General features: G+C 42.6%; 1 protein-coding gene and 1 long non-coding RNA gene across 2 annotated transcripts in view; one reads left to right on the top strand and one right to left on the bottom strand.

The window, feature by feature from the left end:
* Positions 1-459: 459 nt before the first annotated feature.
* Positions 460-5,348, bottom strand: LOC147653173 (uncharacterized). The gene is made up of 2 exons (XR_015287074.1): positions 3,017-5,348; positions 460-2,853 (listed from the first exon to the last, which is right to left on the bottom strand). It is a non-coding gene; the product is annotated as an uncharacterized LOC147653173 (long non-coding RNA).
* Positions 5,349-9,683: 4,335 nt separating this feature from the next.
* Positions 9,684-18,644, top strand: part of LOC147653172 (uncharacterized) — a 28,377-nt gene continuing 19,416 nt past the window's right edge. The window contains exon 1 of the mRNA XM_086889675.1: positions 9,684-9,816. The gene's annotated coding sequence lies outside the window, so the exon portion shown is untranslated. The remainder of the gene's footprint in view (positions 9,817-18,644) is intronic.

The following is an 18,644-nucleotide window of genomic DNA, read 5'->3' as shown; positions in this document are numbered from 1 at the left end:
TCCTGCTGTGGTCGGAAGCCCTCCTAAAGAGAAATTTGATAGGCGATTCCCTCATCTCTCTTCTAGAAAAGTTTCTTTTGCAGATTTGCAGTGTGACGATAAAACACAAAAGAATACTGTAGAGCTGGCAGGTAGGAAGAGCATCTGAGCTGAAGGAATCTGACCTCATGAAAAAAATCATCTGGTAATTACTTTTCAGCACAGCGTTGAGGAAATCATCTCCTTGACTTGTTTAGGAGTTCTTCTTTTAATAAATGGAATGGATTTGTGCTAACTAAATGGTAACTATTTGGAAAGTTATTAATAAAAGCAATCAAAAGAATCAGTGTTACAAGGCAAATGTACCCCTTGTACCAGGTGTCAAATTGATGTACAGGATGTAGTTTGGAAGGTAAGTGATATCCCAAGACAAAAACGGCCTTGAGATTGTTAGCGTTCAGGAACACACATAACCACGAATGGTTATATGAAGGTGCTTTATTTAAAGAGCTCTGGGTGTCAGGGGTACACATACCCAAATCTGACCCCACTTGGGTTTCGAGTTGAACATATTTTATACTCTATCATTATGCAACTTACATATTAATTATTAAACTTACATTGTTCTATTGTAAGCATTGTTTTTACCCAAGCATGAATTTCTCGTAATCCCCCCTTAGCCCCCTAACATGGTTCCCCATGTTCTCTAAACAATAATTATATCTAATCACATCTAACAATTGTATCATTTATCATATACTGACTACACAAGTGCAGCTTGACCTGGTCTTTAGCAAGCACAAGGCCTAACGTTTCCAGGGCCTGCTTTTCCCAGGGCTTTCCAAACCTAACTTTTTCTAAGTCCCCGAATTTTCTAAGATTTTAAGGCCTTTTACTATCATTTCCCCCCTTTGAAAGCATTTTCACTTCACTATAAGTGCAAATGTTTTCACTTGATACAGTCCTTTGTTTCTGAGTTTATACTTGGTGTTCTTCAAATCCTCGATTGATGTAAACGTTGTCCTGGATGCTGTCACGAAATGGAGAACTAGAGGATGGTGGGTGTAGCTCTCGCATCAGTGCCTTTATTATCTTCTGGTTCCAGGACGTTTTCTTCTGTATTTCTCTTTTTAAGATGCTGTATACTAACCAAATTGCTAAAAATACAATTAGTAAAATTATCACATTCTCAATGATAGATTTAATCCATGAATTCACATTCCACCCTAACCCTTTGAAGATTTTACCTAACCAACTTGTAGTCAAATCCTTTTGCTCTTCCTGTGCTTCATGCTCTATTTGTTGCAACTGATTGATGTCATGTTCTACATCTGCAGTTACATTTGGGATGTGGATTGCAATCTCATTGCATTGGGATGCAATGATCAATCTGTCCCCCTTAAAAAACAACTTCACACTCTCCATGTTCTTTCAAAAGTAATAAGTTGTAATTGGACGTTTAATTCTTTAAATCTTTCCCAGGTGACTCTTGCTAGTCTATCTACCTGACCTGTTTCTCTGTTCTGACAGTTTGCTATTTGCTCTAGGGTCCACCCAAATTTCACTCTACTAGAGGGTTCTTGCTAAGTGTCATCTTGATTCTATTCCTATCCTAATCTTTCCTACCTATGCCTGTGTCTTGCCACTGAGTTGATTTTGCCATTGTTAGCATCCGTACCAAGATTAATTTTTGCTTTAGCAATTTTACCAATGCCTCTGCACCCCAATGATATTTGTTATGTTTAATTTGTAGAACTTTTCTCATTATCACGGGGGTTAATACTATTTGTCTTTGTGCAGTTACATACCATTCTTCTGAATCCTTTTGTGCATTTAGCAAATGTCTCAATTTCTCATCTTCTATTGAATATTTTGGTTTTGGAGGCAAATTAAATTGAGAAACATTAGTCTTTAAAGGTATCAATGCCATTGTTGTTTGCACTTCTCGAGCAGTCTGTCGGGCTGTCCAGTCTGCTTTTCGATTTCTCTCTACTCAATTCTAATGTTCTGGTTAAGGCAACCAGTTCTGCCCTCTGGGCAGATGTACTTGGTAATAATGCTTTTGCCTCCACTATTGTACTGACTGTTGTTACCACATATCCAGAGTATCTGGTCCCGTTCTCCACCAAGCTGCTTCCATCTGTGAATAGCTCCAATTCTGGTTGCTCTAGTGGGATGTCTTTTAGGTCTTCCCTTGCCGAATAGGTGTACTCTATTACTTCTACACAGTCATGCTCTAATGGGCCTTCTTCAGTTGTGGTACCCTCATGCTCTAATGGGCCTTCTTCAGTTGTGGTACCTAGGAAAAAAAAGCTGGATTCAAGAGGTTAATTGTCTTTAGTGTGAATTCATCCTGCTCAGTTAGGATTACCTGGAATTTCATCATCCTGCTTGGAGATAGCCAATGGCCCCCCTTTTGTTCTAAAACAGTGGTCACCATGTGTGGTACATAGACATCTATATGTCTACCCATCATGAGTTTCCTGGCTTCTTGGATCAGCATCACAGTGGCTGCAACTGCCCACAGGCATGAAGGCCATCCGGCACTCACATTGTCAAGTTGTTTGGAGAAGTAGCCTACTGGCCTTTTCCAGCTTCCCAGACGCTGGGTTAGTATTCCCAGAGCTAGGTGTGATCTTTCATGCACAAACAGCTGAAAGTCTTTGGATAAATCAGGCAATCCTAATGCTGGAGCAGTTGTCAATGCTTTCTTCAGCTTGAGGAAGGCCTCCTTCTGTGGTTTGCCCCTGGTAAACAGCTGTGTCTTCTGGGCTTCATACAGGGGTTTTGCAATTAGTCCATAGTCCATGATCCACAGGCGGCACCACCCTGTCATCCCGAGGAAAACTCGCAGCTCATGTAGGTTCTGGGGCTCTGGAATAGCACAAATAGCTTGAATACGATTAGTACCCAGCTTACGTTGCTTTTGTGAGATTTCACACCCCAGGTAAATCACAGTCTGTTGGGCAATTTGTACCTTTTCTTTAGACACCTCATATCCTCCCATTCCCAGCAAATTTAAAATTTCAATTGTTACCTTTATGCAGGTTGTTTTCTCTTCTGTAGTTGTCAGTGTATCATCAACATACTGTAACAGCAGGTATTGTTTTCTGGTACTTGCCCATTCTTGGTCCAAATCTCCAGCTCCTTTGCCAGCTGGCTTCCAAATAGGGTTGGACTGTTCTTGTATCTTTGTGGGAGTCATGTTCAGGTGAGCTGAGTTTTCCTTCCATTTTCTGGATTTTCCCATTCAGAGGCAAACAGTTTCTTACTTTCTTTGTCAAGGGGTATGCAGAAAAAGGCATCTTTTAAATCAGTTACAGTAAACCATTTCTATTTCTCTTTTACGGATGTTAACAGTGTGCAAGGATTAGCTACCACTGGGTAAATATCTTCAGTTATTCTATTATTGCTCTCAAATCCTGTACTAGTCTGTATTGGTCAATACAAAATTTGGGCTCTAGTGTTAACTACAGAAATAATAGGTGCATGTTTAGGACCCACCATTGCTAAAATCAGTATGTCTCCAGTTTTGTTATTTCTAGTGAGCATTTTAAATAAAACTAACTTCCACCTCTCTGCTCACCCATGAGAGGCAGAGTTACCAGTTTCCGTGATTCTAAAGCTGTTTGGGTTCCACTCCCAGAAGCTGAGAAGGAGACTGCTTTGGCTCACAGCCCAGAGCCTGTGGAGGTGCGCTGGGTCATACAATGGGGCATTCGATACAATGAACCTGGGACAGTGCCAATTAACGACTACTTTACTCAACTTTTAAGTGATAAGCCACTCATTATATTTTGGAGACCCCTTTCTTTACTTCTAGTGACCACTAATACTGGCAATTAGAGATTTGTTTTCTCTTTTTTTTTTTTTTGGGTTTTCATTAAGAGAACCAATGTATCTATCACCCTTTGCTTTCTCTGATTTTTTCCTTCTGGGATTTTTACAGGTCCATAATTTCAGTTTTCACAGGTAACAGCATTGGTGATTCATAACTAACAATTAATTTTCTTTTGTGTATCATTTGTAAGCAGACAGCTTTCTAAATATTTTTCAGTAGTTGGTTGGGGGTACAAACTATAGCAGTCAAGTCCCCCCTTTCCAAGGGGTTAAGCCCCTCGGCCCAATAAGCTGTATGCTGAGTTAGGGACCATGGGCTATGTCTGTATCTTGCTATTAAGAAGACCTCATGTACCCAGTGCTCATTCGATTCCTGTTCTCTCAACCGAATTTGATCACCTTCAGTGAGACACTCGGAATACGTATTCTGTCTCCGACTCGTGAAGGAGACACCCATACTCCCTTTTTCTTTTCTTTTTTCTTTTTTCTTCTTTTTTCCCTTTTTTTTTTTTTTTTTTTTTTCCTATTTTTATTTCTATTTTAGTAGTTATATGCAGACCAAGATCCTTATCATTGATATAATTATATACTATTATAATGTAGTAGTAATAGTATATTCTATTATAATATATTATATAATATATTATATAATTATATTATAAAATTTATATTATCTCATTAAAAATTATATTCTTAATTAGAGGTTTCAAACTAGGACAGCAGTGTTCCCCACAATTTTATCCAAGTTAGCTCTTTTTGAGGGTAAATTTGATTAATGAGAGGGGTTTCCCTCTCTTGTTTCATTTTTTCCCAGTTTAAATTTTGTTTCATGTTGTAAAGAACATACTCTATCAATCACATTTTCCAAATTAAACCAATTACTGAGCACCAACTTTTCCCTCCTGGAGAAGGTCTGGCACTGTGTTTTGCTAACAGAGCATAACATGCATAAAATGCAGTTTTAACTTTTGCACTGCTGTTTTCAGTCATTTTTACAAAAAGAAAAACCACTACAGGGAGGTATAAACTTAAACTATAAACACACACACACACAACTTTGCTTCCCTGTATGGGTAAAAAGACCAAATCTGCTTGGAAGGCACTCCTTCAGTTTAAAATTCTGGTTGTCTCTTTGCTACACCAAACAGTCAAAATTCATACACACAACAACAAAAACAATCTAGCCCTTTGGCACTAAGAGAGCTTTTGTGAAATTCTGCAGACAGAGCCCTCAAGTGAGTGTGGGGTGCTTTTCACCTCGGCGTGTGCAGTTTGTGGGAAATCCGACTCGCCCCCCTTGCTTTCTAGACACCGCTCACTCTTTTGGGAGTGTCGGGCTAGGTGCGGCTGGAGCAAAACGTCTTTCCCCTAATACAGACTGCACAACAAACCTGCAGCCCCTTCTGTCTGTCAGAAATCCTGTCCATGATGCCAATTTAGATGTCATAATTCGCTAATGCAAGTGGGGCTCATGAGAGGTTTGTTTGATCTCAGAGTGCAAAAGGACACAAAGGGATTTCAGTTTAAATCACAACAATAATGTACCTTTATTTTAGTGCCAACAACAAGGGTTATGCGATAGAGGAGAGAGAGAAATAAGGAAAGCAAAGTAAAAAAAGAGAGAAGATATTATAGCTACTAACAGATGAGACGGGATTGCTGGGGTCTTTTTCTGTGGGAGATCTGGCCGAAATTATCTTAGTCTTATGTAATTCTTCTCCAAAGTTACCTTGTTTACAATGTGCTAATAAGCACCCCAAAGGAGAAGTACCTGGTATGGGAGCATAGCAGCCCAAAACCCTTCTCCATATTATAACTATAATATACCACAAATGCCGAACCTGCGACGCTTTCGCAGTCGTCTTACGGACGGCGCCTAGGCTTTACCAAGAGGAATTCCTTTAGCCCAACCACGCGCAGCTTTCGCCACGTCTAACTGGCAGGCACCAAAACCAAAGTAAAGCACCTTACCTTTCTCTCCCGGGGACGTTGTGAGCAGCGGAGACAGTCGCGGCTGATGGGCTCCCCGAGAATCCCTCGGTGCCGGCTGGAGCGTGATCAGGTCGCGAGTTCGCTCAGCAGCACTCACAAGGTCCCATCTGGGTCGCCAAAATGTTAGCGTTCAGGAACACACATAACCACGAATGGTTATATGAAGGTGCTTTATTTAAAGAGCTCTGGGTGTCAGGGGTACACATACCCAAATCTGACCCCACTTGGGTTTCGAGTTGAACATATTTTATACTCTATCATTATGCAACTTACATATTAATTATTAAACTTACATTGTTCTATTGTAAGCATTGTTTTTACCCAAGCATGAATTTCTCGTAATCCCCCCTTAGCCCCCTAACATGGTTCCCCATGTTCTCTAAACAATAATTATATCTAATCACATCTAACAATTGTATCATTTATCATATACTGACTACACAAGTGCAGCTTGACCTGGTCTTTAGCAAGCACAAGGCCTAACGTTTCCAGGGCCTGCTTTTCCCAGGGCTTTCCAAACCTAACTTTTTCTAAGTCCCCAAATTTTCTAAGATTTTAAGGCCTTTTACTATCAAGATGGACAAAACTAGAACGACTTTAGGCATAGGGCCCAAAGTTCATTAAATGTGCGACTAATTAGTAGACTTACATAGCACAATGCGTGGTACACACGTGCAAACCTGTGAGGCCATTGAGAGGACAGTGAGGATGAGCGTAAGCCTTTGTCCAAAGACCACTAAAAGGAGACTGGAGACCTCCTAACAACAAGTGAGGCATGCGCCGTGAAGGAGAGTGACCTAAATTCAGAAAAATGGAAATAGGAGGAAACTTATGGGAGACATTAATGAATATGTATAGGCATAGAGTATATAAATTCAGCTTGAAGTGCTTTGTTTGGTACATGAGGAAGGGTGGGGAACCCCCTCCATACCTGGTCGGTTTTGTATGTGAGGTGGAGTGAGAAACCTTCTCTGTACCCCACTTGGTTTTGCTTATGCTTTAATCATACTTAATTACTGCCAAATTATATATAGAAATTGTATTTTTTTGTTAAATTGTATTCTTTTACTAAACTGTATTCTTTTATCCAAATTTCCTACTCAATTCACTAAATTGTATTCATTTTTAATTTAGCTGTTATTAACTCAAGGGACCTAGTTGTCAAAATTCTAATTTCATTTATACCATTATTAAATTAGGAATTCTTGGATATCAGGTGTACCTTATCCATGTGTCCTGGAGTGACTTTATCTTTAAGATAACTGAGAGCTGGAGAAGATGAAGCTGCTGGAGGCTGATGGGAGTTTTTTCTCCTGACAAATAACTGGCCATTTCTGAGAACTGGCAGTGGTTTTAACCATTGAGAAGTGAGATCAACTTGTGAACACCACCTTAAAATGTAAGGTCAGGGCTCTCTTGTTCTCTTTGGTTTCCGGCTTCTGATGAGGTAACAGGGCTCCGTCAGGCTGGACAAGGCCGCAGAGGGCGGTGGTGGGGAGAAAAGGAGCCAGCTGGCCTTACTTAGTTTGCAGTTTCTGCCTCTGAAATGAAACCTGACGCCATGAACATCTGCAGCTTTCCAAGACTTTAACACTTTTACTACCTGGATGAGACTTAATGATTACTCCTTGTTCCCAGAGAGAGGGGAAGAGAGAGAAAGAAGGGTAATCAACGTGCAGAAGACATCATAAAACCGTCAAAGACAGTGAAGAAAACAATTAAGCTTTAGATGGGGAAGAGAGAATAAGGAGATGCTTAAAGAAGCTGAAATATTTTTCTATTAAAGCTATGGACATAGACAATAGTGTTCTGAAAAAAACTCCTTTAATTCATGACAGAGCATATTGGGAGGAATGGAGTGTTCAAAGTGTGGATTTTGAGCAAAAAGTAGAGTACTTGTGATGCAGTGAGGTGCTGGAACAGAGGGGGAGAAGTAATAGTTGAAGATTTGGGGCCGTTGAGAGGCAAAGAGAAAACTTCTGTTCCAGGGAGGCTCACAGAGGCAGACGAAAAGAACTTTTGCCTTTGAATAACTCATCCTTAAAAATGACATCCCTAGACTCATGGCCCATAACACACCCCAGAGTGATGTGAAATGGGAGGAGACCACTAATGGCAGATTTTTTTCTGGGCAGCTGACATCAGAGAAATAGAAAGCTATGAAGAAATAGCTTTCTTGTGAGAAACTCCATAGATTAGCAGAAAAAGACTTCTGTTTGTCTACAAAGACTGATGGAAAGATTATAGCAAGAATTGGGACTGTTGTAAACACCAAAGTTTTTTTGTCTCTATGTTGTCATGTGAACAAGGGAATGGTTGAGTAGTTGGGGGGAAAAAGGGTTTTCTGGAAGTTTTATTCTGGTTTTCTTTTTCTTGTAGTTTTGTTAATAACTTGCTTTATTGATTTTAAGTTTTAAGCCTGTTTTGCTCTTGTTCTCATCCAGATCTCACAGCAAGAAATAAGTAAGTTTTCTAGTGATTTTTTTGTTGTTGCTTTAAAACCACAACATTTATTTGGTATGTTGGCCGAGAAAACGAAATTAGCAAATCTAAACCACTACACCATGATATGTTGATTTTGACTTGTTTAGATTAATGATTTCTGTTTGGCTAAGATTATTTTAAACGACATTTCCATTCTGATGGATTTACTCTTGTGGAAAAAGCCTCTCTCACATGAGGTATTTCAAGAAGTCCCTCTGCTTGAAATAAACATACCGAATGTATGAAAGATAGAGATTTTTTCGGTTGCTGTGATGATTTGGATTTTTGATACCCATATATTAATGTTATAAATGCATATCATATTGTTGGCTTTTTGCAAATATTTTAATGAATGTTGTATGTATAAGATTAGAAAATTTTGTTGTATTCATATAATTTCCTTTATTTCTACTATTGATGAAACTTAGAAATAGTGGTATAATACATATATGTTAGGCTATGGCATAGTATTAAAACAAAAACTACTTTTGTTTGTGTAACCCAAAGACTGAAAAAGATAGCTAGAGACCCCCTGCATTCTTATCTTATCCAGATGAAGACAGCAGTGACCAGGGCTCTGGGGGAGGAATTTATTGCATTTCTGTTATCAAGCAATGTAAAACTGGATGGCGCCAAGAAGATTGATTTATTGGGAAGGGGACAAGAGAAAATTAAGCAGAAGAAGACCAAAACGCCTAAAAAGAATGTCTGAATATGTATGAGAATTTATGGATATCTCGTAGGGTTCTGTTTTTATGGGACAATCCTTTTTTAGTAGGATTCTTGGCTGAATGCAGAGACACCTGGCCAGATCTGTATACTTGACTTTATTTTCATCTCCTAATTGTCTTTTTATTAAACTTTTAAATTCTGACAAAAATATGGGAACCTCGTTTTTCACATTACCATATAATTTACACTTGAAATTCTTCTTGAAGAGGCCCCAGTCCAGGGGCACTCCTGTCTGCACAGGGACACAGGCTCCCTGAGGTTTCATCAGTACTCAAGGCCCACAAGACCTGTGCATGTCACATCATTGAATTTCTTGCCAGGTTTTCTCACAGAATGCCCCCAGCCTTTGGACAAAGCAGCCGCAGCTGTGGCCCTGGTCCCTGAGGGCTCCCTCAGCGGCTCCTTCTCAGCTGCAGGCCAGGGCACGGGGGCTCGCTGGCACAGGGCCCTGCTGGCCCCCGCCCTGGGTACGGCCCAAGGTGTGCTGCTGTCCCTCGGGCAGGGCAGGGTTCCCACAGTGCAGCAGGGGCTGCGGGCAGGCTCCAGCAGGGTTCCGTGCCCTCTGACCCCCGCAGCACCTGGACACCGGAACGGCCACGCCCGGGACGCTCCGTTGTCACCCGGGCCCTGCCAACGGCAGAACCGTCCTTGGGCAGCGCCCGCGGGCTGCAGCAGCACGGAGCGCAGTGCAGCTGCATTCGAGAGCATTGCTTGGCCAGAAAGCCTGTTCGCAGCACCTCTACCGCCATTGGGGAGTCATTCCTTGCCCGCAAGGCCTCCTTGTGCCAGGTAGTTCTCCGCTTGGCTGCCAAGGGGCAAACAGGCCAGCCTGGGCTGTCTCTGCTGCCTTCCAGCAATGGCCACCAACAAGAGCAGCTTCAAACGCAGCCTCTTGCTCCTGCCTCTGCACGCTGACAGCACTTTGCTGCAAAAGAGTCACTGAGCAGCAAAATGGCCTTTAAGGACCTCTTTGTGCAAAGAGTTGGGATTCCAATTACCCAGCCTGCAGGGGGACAGATTACTTCCAAGTGGAAAAGGGCAAGGTTGCAGGAGGGCCTGCTGCTGACTCAGCTTTAATCCTAAGTGTCTGTGAGGAGCAGGAGAGCCAGGCAGTGGCTGGCAAAGGAGGCTGGCATGGGAAGCACAAAGGCCCCTTGGTTCTGCCCCATGTGCTGCCAAAAGGTGCCAGCACTGAGAAGGAGAGGCTTGTGGGCACAGCCAGCAGATGTGTGGCTGGGGGAACTCTGGCCTTTTCCTGGGCAGTGCCTGCAGCAGGTGCTCCAGCTGGGGCCTGGGATTGCCCCGCTGGGAGTGGGAGCAGCTGTGAGGGGTCGCTCTTAGAGCTGAACTGTCGCAGGCAGGGACTGCAGAGGGAGGTGGTAAAGCCTGTGTGGAAAAACCCGCATCCCAAAGTGAAGCCAAAGCTATTGATTCATTATTTTGCCACTTTCAGGAATTGTCATAAATTGTTGTGACTGAATAAAAGGGGCAATTTAAATAATCATTTATGAAAATCAATTTTATTGATTCAGGTAGTAGTAAGCAAGCAAAGACCAGCCCTGGGGTGGCCTGGCCTCTTTAACACCTCTCTTACTCTATTTAACATTACCTCACTTTCAAGCTCTTCCCTTTTTGATTGTAGATGGATTAGTAACAGATGGGCTGCCTCCAATCTTCCTTTTGCTGTTGATATTACCCAATTGATTAGACAGGGACCAAGAGTGAGGCTTAACAATACTACAACCACTGGACCCATTAAAGTGGATAGCAGAGTTGTTAATCAGGGTGACTGAGAAAACCAAGACTCATACCAGCTTCATCACTGTTCCCTTTCTTTGCGTCTTTTTTCTAATCCTTCCCGCAGTTCTGTCATAGTATCTCTTTCTATTCCCGTGTGGTCTGCATAAACACAACATTCCTCCCCAAGGGCTACACATACTCCTCCTTGTTGTAACAACAACAGATCCATTCCCCTTCGATTTTGGAATACCACTTCAGATAATGATGTAAGAGGTCTTTCAAAGGCTGAAACAGACTTTTCAATTCTTTCTAAATACTCATCTACTGCTGCCCGAAGGCTAGTTAACCCTTGTTGTTGATTCACTAAGGATGCAATTCCAGATCCTGCCCCTAATGCTCTGACTCCAAAAAGTGTGGCGATTGTAATTGCATTTAAGGGTTCCCTTTTTTGTATCCTATGATTGTTGTTTTCAACTCTGTCAAGGACCTCTCTCTCTGGGTGCTATAGCACCCATGGCATTATTATCACCTGTATGCAGTATTCCCTGGAACCATTAAATACATCCAAAGATAAACAGGCCGTAGGACCTACTCAAGAGCAGATCCACTGTGCTCCACTGACAGGAATGAGCCATTTCCCTTGAGCCTTTTCAGGTTCCTTTAGAGTGTTTTTACACAATCCTTTTATTCTTTTTGTTATGTTTCCTACACATGTTCCAGCTCCCTTTACATTTTGTAAAGTAAGTCCTAACTTCCCCAGTCTTCCCAGTTGCGTTGTGTTGGATAGCTTACATTGCTTTGATTAAATGGTTCCTGGGTCCCGATGGCTTCATAGTAAGGAGGCTTGACATCATAGCACAACCACCAGTGCAGGGCTAGCTCACAATGGGTAGCATTTAAAAAGGCATAGCTAGCCTGCATTGTTTTCCATAAGGGACCTACCAAGCCTTGCTCTGGAGTCAAGGCTTCTGTCCAGTATACTGGAGGTGCCATAGTTCTAGGGGACCCCTCGGTTGGTGTCAGCTTTCTTCTTTTGCGGGGATTGTTCTTGATCACAGAATTGGGATTGTTCTTGATAAGCAGTTTGATAACAGGATTGGGACCCTCTGGCTGGGGGTCTTCTAAAGCAGATTCCTTTTTGATAAGAAAGAGGCCTCCCCTGTCTGTTCCTGATACCCAGTATCTCATTCCCCATGTTTTTCCCACAGCCCATCCTCTGTCCTCAGGGTTAGTTACATTGACATAAAGGTGTGTGTAATTTCCGTCCGGAAATACCACTTGCCAGCGGCCCAATTGCATGGCCCTGGAGGGATCTGGCCGGGGAGGCTTGCATCCAGCTGGCCCCCACCCCACAGTTAGAGATTTATCTCCTGCTGTTTTCCAGTTAGATGCCATAGTCTCACACCTCCAGTAGGCACAGTAGTAATGCCTGGGATAATTACAGTAAGGAGGCCCAGTGCCAGGACACATGTAAAAACTCTCTTGATTCCAGCACATCTCTGTAGGCACTAGCTGACACAATTGTGGTGTGAAGGAGGGAGGTGCTGCTCTGACATAGCTTTGGAGCACAGTTTGATCATTCCATCTAATAAGAGACCATTGAAAAGGCTGGTGGGCATGCTGAGCCATTACAATTGACAGACAGTAAATCCACAAAGGGTATCCCAGGAGAATTGGTGGGTACCAGAGGGGAGCAATAATGTAGTGTTTTACCTGTGCAGTAGGGAAACGAGGTGGTATTTTAGAGGGACGCATGTATGACACAGTTTTGGGAGCTTTCTGGATCACTGCCCCGGGAGTGTTTGTTCCCCACAGTTTCTGTACGTCTCTGCCTCCTCTGCCTACTCCTTTGCTTGGAGCAGCAAGGTGTCCCATCTTCTTGGCAGCAGTCGTATTTTTCAGGGGCTCTCCCTTGGGCTTGATGCTGGGTCACATACACTTCCCAACTTTTACTCTTTGCCTGTGGTGCTGAGCACATTACCCAGGGTATGCATTTCCTGCACACCACTGTGATGATTTCCAATTTCCCTAATATATTAGGTGCGCTTCTGGATGAATTAGGGTGTGCACACTTTTTCTGGATGGATTCCATGTGCGTATATTTTCCACCACTCAAGGGACCCCTTTTGAAGTTGCCCCATGTTCGCCGCTTGCTCTACATAGGTTGAAGTTAATAACCTTTCACAATTGTAGCCTTCTCCACAATTTTTTCTCGGGGGATATCCTGTTCTACAATGTCCCCCCCAATTGTCCTTACACAACTTACACCTAAAGCAAATAAAAGGGTAGCAAATGCAATCAAGCTCAGGACAAAACACATCACTCATTAGTTTTACGTTTTAACTGGACTTTCAGTTCATCAGGTTGGGGAACAACTTCCTGTGCATCAGCGACTGGACCCTTGGTCCGGCTGGCGTGTGTCCATTCTCTTTCAGCAGTCCGTACAGCTGTATCTGTGGTGAGCAAAAGGAGAAAAGGACCTTCCCATTTAGGGGTGAGAGAGATTTCTTTCCAAGCTTTAGTGAGGACAGAGTCTCCAGGTTGTACATGGTGAATAGGTGCATTCTGGGGAGATCTCTGGGTAATCAGTCCTTGTTTTCTCAGTTCATTCCTTCTTTTCATTAGACTTCAAACATATTCATTTAACAGCTGGTTTTCTAATACCTGCTGCTCTGGAGGTATTTCCATATCATATGGCATGCCAAAAAACATTTCAAAGGGTGAAATTCCCGTATCAGTCCTGGGCTGAGTGTGGATGTTTAAAAGGGCTAACGACACACATCTTACCCAGGATAGTCGGGTTTCTAGCATCAGCTTGGTTATCTGCTCCTTTATTTCCCCATCACTCTCTCTACCATCCCAGTGCTTTGGGGATGATAAGGAGTATGATAATCCCATTTTATGCCTGAAGGTTCCAGAGCGTGTTTTATTATTTTTTGAAGTAAAATGTGGTCTCCGGTCTGAATCTATAACTTCTACTATCCCATATCAGGGGATTATTTGCCCTAAGAAAGCTTTTATTACTGTCTGTGCAGTCACAAGGGCTGTGGGAGCTGCTTCCACATAGTGGGTGAGGTGATCAACTCTAACTAACAAATAACAGTATCTTCCACTTTGGGGAGTTCGGTGAAATCCACTTGTACTCGGGCAAAGGTTCTGATTGCTAGCTCTCCTCCTCCCAGCACTTTGTCTTTTAGGTGCTGTTTATTAAACTTTTTGGCATGTCATACAAGCCCCTGCTAACTGTTTGGCCAAATTATAAATACCCATACACATATATTTATTGGTACACTGATCCACTAATGCTCTTAGCAACCAACGAGCATGTGTTTTATGATGAATATTCCTGAGTATTTTCCAAGCGAGCCCTTTTGGAAGGACTTCTCTACCACTGGGGAGGAACCACTGATTTTCCTTTTTAATAAATCCTTCTTTCTTAAATATTTCTTCCTCCTGTTTACTAAAGAATAATTTAAACGGATAAGTGTTCCTATTTAAGGATCTATTTTTATTTTCTGGCTGTTTAAAAACCAGTATTGCCACTTTTTTTGCTTCTTCATCTGCCAAATTATTACCTCTCATTTCAGTGGTTACTCCTCTCTGGTGTCCTCTCACATGGACCACTGCAATTGCCATGGGTCCTCCTAAGTCCTCTCAAGTTTGCCTTATTAACTCCCTGTGCACCAATCCTTTCTCTTGGGAGTTAATGAGACCTCTCTCTTCCCAAATTTTTCCAAATGTATGTACCAACCTAAAAGCATATTTTGAGTCTGTGTATATAGTTCCCTTTTCCCTTTTCATAGTTTTAATGCCTGTAGTACTGCATGTAATTCACATGCCTGTGCAGACCAGGCCTGACTTAACAGACTTGATTCAATCACTTTAAGGGTGTCTCCATTAACTAATGCATATCCTGACCTCCTTTCTCCATCTACTATTCTAGAAGACCCATCTACAAAAATGTTCTCTCCCCCTCTTCCAGCGCACTATCTTCCAAATCTCTAATTTTGGTTTGCTGTTCTATACACTGGATCCAATCGTGAGATATGTCTTTTTTCAGATTCCCCATACAAAAATTGCGCTGGATTATGTAAAGATGTTGTTTCTGTTTCCAAGTTGGGGGACTGAATCAAAATTCCTTCATTCTTTAATAACCATGCATCTGTAATCCATTTTTCAGCTTTTTGTTGTAAAATTCCCCAGACATTATGTGGAGTTAATACCTTCAGCTTACTCCCAAAAGTAACTTTGCTGGCCTCTTCTACTAATAAGGCTACAGCCACAATTGCTTGTAAGCATGAGGGCCATCCTCGGCTTACGGGGTCTAACAATTTGGAAAGATATCCCACAGACTTTTTTTCCCTGCCCACTCCTGGGTCAATACTCCATAAGCAGTTCCCTCCTGGCTATCCACAAACAAATAAAAAGGTCTCCTAACGTCAGGGAGGCTGAGCACTGGAGCCTGGATTAAATCTTCCTTCAGCTTCTTAAAAGCCTGACAGTCCTCTTTGCTCCATTTTATTGCTCCTTCTCCCATGAACTGCTGATACAAAAATTGAACTTTTCTGCTAAAATCCATTGCCTACAGTATCCCAACAACCCCAACACTTGTCTAATGTGCCTCTTACTTTTGGGGAGTTCTAATGCTAAAATGCCTTTTACCCGTTCAGGATTTAACTTCTTGCGTCCTTTCTTAATCCAATGTCCTAAATATTTCACTTCCTCTTCCACAAATTGCAGTTTTGATCTGGTCAGTTTAAGTCCCTGTTAACTCAGGAAGTTTAACAATTTCATGCTTTCTGCTCTAACACTTGCTTCATTTTTGCCTGCAATTAATAAATTGCCCACATATTGTAATAAAACCATCCCCGTCCCTAATTCATAATCCCACAGAATTTGTTCCAAAGCCTGACCAAACAAATGAGGTGACTTGCTAAATCCTTGAGGGAGTACAGTCCATCTTAATTGCTGTTTCCTATGGGTATCGGGATCTTCCCACTCAAAGGCAAAATAACCTCTGCACTCCTCCTTAAGAGGACATGCCCAAAATGCATCTTTTAAGCCTATAACCGAGTACCACTGATATTTGGGGTTTAGTTGACTTAACAGTGTATGTGGATTTGCAACCACAGGGAAAGGGGTCACAGTCCGTTTATTTATTTCCCACAAATCATGCACCAATCTATAGTGGCCATCTGGCTTTAGAACTGGTAAAATCGAGGTATTGTAGGGCAACATGCAAGGTTCCAAGAGACCTTTTTGTAGCAGCCTCTTGATTTCAGGTTTCAACCCTCTTCTCCCTTCTTGGGAAATGGGGTATTGTTTTATTCTTACAGGGATTTCAGGGTTCTTAATTACTACTTCAAAAGGTTCAATATTCAATTTCCCTACAGTTTCAGGAGTATACCATACTTACAATCCCGTCCCAGCAAATGATAATCTGCTTCAGGAACTAATGACAATGGTCCAGCTCCAAATTTACACTCTGATTCTAACAGGAACAAAAAAGGTTCTCTACTGGCCCCCATTTCTTGGATGTGTTTTGATGAAGGTTTACATCCTTTAGGTACTTGTTGGACAGTGGACCACTCTGCCCCAGAGTCTACCAAAAATTCGAGTACCTCTTGCTGAGGTACTCACTTTCAACTTTATCAAGGGCTCTGATGATTTTCTATGGCTCCCCAAATAGATAGAGCCCCTGACCCCTCTAATCCTGTTCAAATAGCTTCTTCTCTTCAATTCCCTTTCTACAATCCTCCTTCAAATCCCCTTTCTTGTGACAGTAAAAACATTCAACTTCACTCCAATCTCTTTTCCCAACAGCTTTTCTAGACCCTTGGGGTCCCTTAGTAAACCCTCCCTTTTCTCGGTTTACTGACCCCCTCCCACACCGCAGCCACCAGCAACCTAGTCTGCCTTTTCTGGAACTCCTCCTCCCTCCTTACATACACTTTCTGAGCCTCTCTCAACAACTCATCCAGGGCTCTTTCTTGCCAATCCTCTATTTTTTCCATCCTCTTCCTTGTAACTGGCCAAGATGTAGCCACAAACTGGGTTTTATGGAGGGCTTGTCCCACAGGTGCAGTGGCCCAGGTCCTTGCGGACTGTGGGAAACGCACTAATGAAGGGCTCCGCTCTCGCTTGGTCTCCAGGAGACCTCTCAGACACTGGACTCTGGGATCACCAACCCCAACCAAACGGATTCCCAATTCTGTACTTGCCCCATCCGCAGTCTTGGCTTGGTCCTCATGCACAAAATTTAAGGGGTTCCGCAGATTCCATTTGCTTGCTTACCGAATTTCACTTGGGGTCCGGAATACCAGGTCTGGGGAATAGGAACCCCCCACACCAGGGCTATCCTAAGATAGGGTGTGTCCCCAAAGGGGGGACTTCTAAACCACAGATATGTGGATCTGAGTCAGGGCACCAAAATTGTTATAAATTGTCGTGACTGAATAAAAGGGACAATTTAAATAATCATTTATGAATATCAATTTTATTGATTCAGGAAGCAGTAGGCAAGCAAAGACCAGCAGCTGGGGCGGCCCGGGGAGACACTGCTCCACCCTAAGTGCATGCTTTAGCTGAGGAGGTTTTCCTTTATATACACTTCATATATTTATTTCCTTTATATACACTTCTTGCATATGTGTCTTCCTGGATCGCGTCGGTGCCTGCGCTGCCAGTTGCTAGGGGGTCTTCTTCTGCCTCTCGGTGATCGTCAGATGAAGGCTTGTAGTCTTCCTCAGTCTGTGAGCGGGCCTTGGTCCTATACCAGTTAGGCAACCCTCCTCCTAGTAAGGAGATGTTGTAATTCTAGTTTTGCAGCCGGATATGGTGGTTCTGCCTTTCTGAAGTTTTAGCTCCAACATTGTATTAAACAGCTTCAGCAATCATATTATATTTAGCAATCATATTGAATTTGACTAACAAACAATATCAATCTATTACAGGAATCAAAGCCATTTTCCTTCCCATGGCCTTTTATGTATATTCACATCTTATATTTATGTTAGTACAATGGCCACCAAAATAGATGAATAGCATTCAAGGCCAGGTTGGACAGGCCTCTGAGAAACCTGGTCTAGTGAAAGGTGTCCCTGCCCATGGCAGAGGAGTGAAACTAAGAGAAAATTTAAGGCCCTTTCTGACCTAAAAGATTCTGTGCTTCTATAGATTTATGGTTCTCTGGTGCTACAAATCCAGTGCGTCCCATGACTGTATGTCAAGTTGTCTTTTTGAATAACTGACTGTATGCCAAACATCAAGCTTTGCTCATAAAAATATTGTGGGAAGCTTAGTGATAGCAACATTTAGAGGAGAAGCTCTTGAGATGGGTACAAAAGAGTTTAATTTTCCAAGCAGCTTGCAGGCTTCCTTGTTCCATTAGAGCAGCTCGTTGTCTGGGGCTGGCTGGAGAAGGCAGAAAGAAGAGCAATCAAATATGTCCTACAAAAGGATGCAGACATGAGCCTGGCCAAATACAGCACTGTCAAAAGCTTGTAAGAATTCTCATCAGGGTCACTTGGGTGCCTGCTTCCCTCTTGACAGGGAGGAAAGCTTGTGTTGAGAAGCACACCTTGGTTGCAAGAGCGTTTGTACCTTGTGGGAATAGTGTCAGGTTAACGCCTCCTGTGCACCCTCAGATCCATGGGGCGTCAGTGTGGTCAAAACCCTGGCCTTGTCAAGGGCGTTTGCAAAACTTTTGCACTGTTTAGTGAAATCTCAGTTTACCTGCTGGCCACTTGTGTGCTTTGTGGCCATGGTAAGGAAAAACTGGTGACAGAGCAGGCTTCCCTGCCACGCTGTTGATTCGCATGTTTGCGTGCATCTCACTCTGCCCAGCTGATGTCAATGCCAGGTCCATTCAACAGAAG

The sequence above is a fragment of the Cyanistes caeruleus genome, chromosome 5 (genome assembly GCF_971803275.1).
Source record: "Cyanistes caeruleus chromosome 5, bCyaCae1.hap1.1, whole genome shotgun sequence".
Classification (NCBI taxonomy): domain Eukaryota; kingdom Metazoa; phylum Chordata; class Aves; order Passeriformes; family Paridae; genus Cyanistes; species Cyanistes caeruleus.
The sequence above is the reverse complement of the archived record's forward strand: the minus strand, read 5'-3'. Positions and strand labels throughout refer to the sequence as shown.